We start from the raw sequence: 2,963 nt of genomic DNA on the forward strand, positions 1-2,963 counted from the left end.
CACTCACGCACACACACACACACACCCACATCAGCAGTGTTTGTGTATCCGTCGTGCAGCACTGAGCTCATCTCAAGCACTAAAACAGCAGTCAACGCTGAGAATGAAAGTCATTTAATTCCCAGAATGAGGTTTGTGCTGGGCATGCGCTCACAGCTGCTTTATTGCTTATATTCAAGGTTAATTCATTTCCATTAGACGTGCCGGAAGCCCATCTGAGCCCGGCGAGAGCTCGAGAAAACAAACGCTTGTGCACTTTATTCCTCACATACTTGTGACTCAAATGCACACAGCAGTTTTATATACTGTAAATCTAGATCCTAAATCACATGAATTAAGCTACTGTTGACACATTTACAGGACTGAAGTGTGATCATCAGGGCAGTTAATCCAGCGAAAGGAGGTTTGTAGATCGACGCCATCTGTTTAACGTGTTTATGAGTGTGAAGTGTGTCACTCAAGAGCTGCTCACAGCCGTGTTGAACACTCAATGACTCTTGAAACGACGTGATGAGAGCACGTCTAACGCTTCACTCACACGCCAGACGCTTCTCGTGATTCTCTACAACTTTAGGACTGGACGTCATTGAGCAGATGCTGAAATCAAATCTGTCTGTTCAGACTCTCATCAGGATCTGCTGGATTTTATACACGAGGCCTCTAAATGACTGACAATCAAAATTTGCTGTTAAACCTTTTTCGCACACAATCTACTCCATGCCTTCTGTCTCTGATTGATAGTTTAGAGTGTTTTATCCAGTCAAAGCTCTTTTAGTGTAATTGTACAAACGTCAACAACTGATATTTATATACCTTTATGTCAGTATCTGCTGTACTGTTAGAAAGATCTCATTGATTTGCATTACAAGCAGCAGAATTTCATCATATAAATATCAGCATCTGCAGCAAATTCATATTTTTGCTGAGTTTGAGTCTCTGAATAAAATTGAGGTGTTTTCTCCTTCATATTCTCACTGCATCAGACTATATGAGCCATAAAAGCCTGATGAGTCAAATATGATGCAAAACAAAAAAAAAAACACATATGCAAACTTTTTTTAAAGATTCTAATTTATATATTGTTTAAGGTGTCAATAAACTCTTCCAATTCAAATTAATTTCAAATATTGCATTTTATTAATAATAAATTAGTGTAGTAATGTTTAAACAGTAAATAAATAAGATCATCTAGTAAGTGAGTATTTATGAAAGACAGACAAAAATCATGTCATTTTATCATCAAACTGTGTGTGTGTGTGTGTGTGTGTGTGTGAGAGAGAGCGAGTGTGTCAGTGTGTGTGAGTGAGTGAGTGAGTGAGTGAGTGAGATCACACTGAACGTCACGGGAGAGACAGAAACATCTCAGAGGACTTCAATCTGAGTCTCTCTAAATGAAGACCACACAGAAACATCCACGAGAGGCAGGACTGAGATGACAGAGACGCTGATGGAGGTTTCAGATCAGTCCAAATTGCATTTAATACTAAGTGCATACTTTTAAGTGCATAAATGATTTTTAAATAAATGAATGCAATGCATAAATGAACGTTTTTATCTCTGAATTCCCGGCGCGTGTGTATAATGCAGTGTTGATGCTCACCGCGGGCGATGCGCAGGACCCTCATGATGCGGATGATGGTTGGATTGATGGGGAGCGAAGCATTTATTTCAATCTCCTCCAGAGTGATTCCCATCACAGACAGCAGAACGATGGCCAGATCCAGCTGATTCCATCTGCAGAGACAGAATCATTGTCACGGCACTGAACGGACGAACCGGAGATCCTCTGGAAGCGCTGCTGTGTGTTATTTCAGACATTGCTCACCTGTCTTTAAAGAAGCGTCTGAAGCCGAATGCGACGAGCTTCAGCATGGCCTCCACCACAAACGTGGAGCTGAAGAAGTAGTTGCAGTATGTCAGCGCCGTCTCCAACGACTGAGAGAAACCAGAGAGAAGAAACTCAACACAGGCCTTTACTCCAGATTTACTGTTGCTCTGATTACAGTAGATGCTCCTCAGAGTATTATTTACTATTTTACAGATCCCACAGTGTTCCTGAATATGCAATGCTAATTGTGAATTAGTGTGCACATGCATCCTATTTATGAATAAATAATGAGTTCATTAACATACACTTATAACTAGGAAATATGAGGTTTCTGCTGCATTTTAATCATATGCTAGACTTGTGACCTGGCAAATTACAGACCCATTTCAAATCTTCCATTTATGTCTAAAATTTTAGAAAAAGATATGTCTGCTCAATTGTGCTCCTTACTGCAAAAAAAAAAAGATATCGATGAGGAGTTTCAGGCCCCACCATAGCACAGAAACTGCACTTGTTAAAATTACAAATGACTTGCTTCTTGCGTCAGACCAAGGCTGCATCTCATTACTAGTTTTACTTGATCTTAGTGCTGCGTTCGACACTATAGATCATGACATACTCATAGATCGATTACAAAACTATACAGGTATTCAAGGGCAGGCTTTAAGATGGTTTAGATCCTACCTGTCCAATCGCTACAATTTTGTTTATTTAAACAGGGAATCATCTCAATTATCACCAGTAAAATATGGAGTGCCACAAGGATCTGTCCTAGGTCCTCTGCTATTTTCGATATACATGTTGCCCCTTGGTAATATTATTAAAAAATACGGGATTAGTTTCCACTGTTATGCCGATGATACTCAACTATATATCTCAACAAGACCAGATGAAACTTCTAAATGATCTAAGCTAACAGAATGTGTTAAAAATGTAAAAGATTGGATGACCAAAAATGTTCTCCTATTAAATTCGGATAAGACAGAGATATTACGTACTGGACCAAAAGACAGTACACAGAATCTCGTGGATTACAATTTGCAACTAGACAGGTGTACGGTTACTTCCTCTACAGTCAAAAATCTGGGTGTTATATTAGATAGCAACTTGTCTTTTGAAAATCATATTTCCCATG

The 2,963-nt window shown here is 39.3% G+C and overlaps 1 pseudogene; it reads right to left on the bottom strand.

Moving 5' to 3' along the window:
• LOC107681412 (voltage-dependent T-type calcium channel subunit alpha-1I-like) overlaps positions 1–2,963 on the bottom strand; it is a 72,826-nt pseudogene that overhangs the window by 13,708 nt on the left and 56,155 nt on the right.

The sequence above is a fragment of the Sinocyclocheilus anshuiensis genome, unplaced genomic scaffold (genome assembly GCF_001515605.1).
Source record: "Sinocyclocheilus anshuiensis isolate Anshui unplaced genomic scaffold, SAMN03320099.WGS_v1.1 scaffold1394, whole genome shotgun sequence".
Taxonomy (NCBI): Eukaryota; Metazoa; Chordata; class Actinopteri; order Cypriniformes; family Cyprinidae; genus Sinocyclocheilus; species Sinocyclocheilus anshuiensis.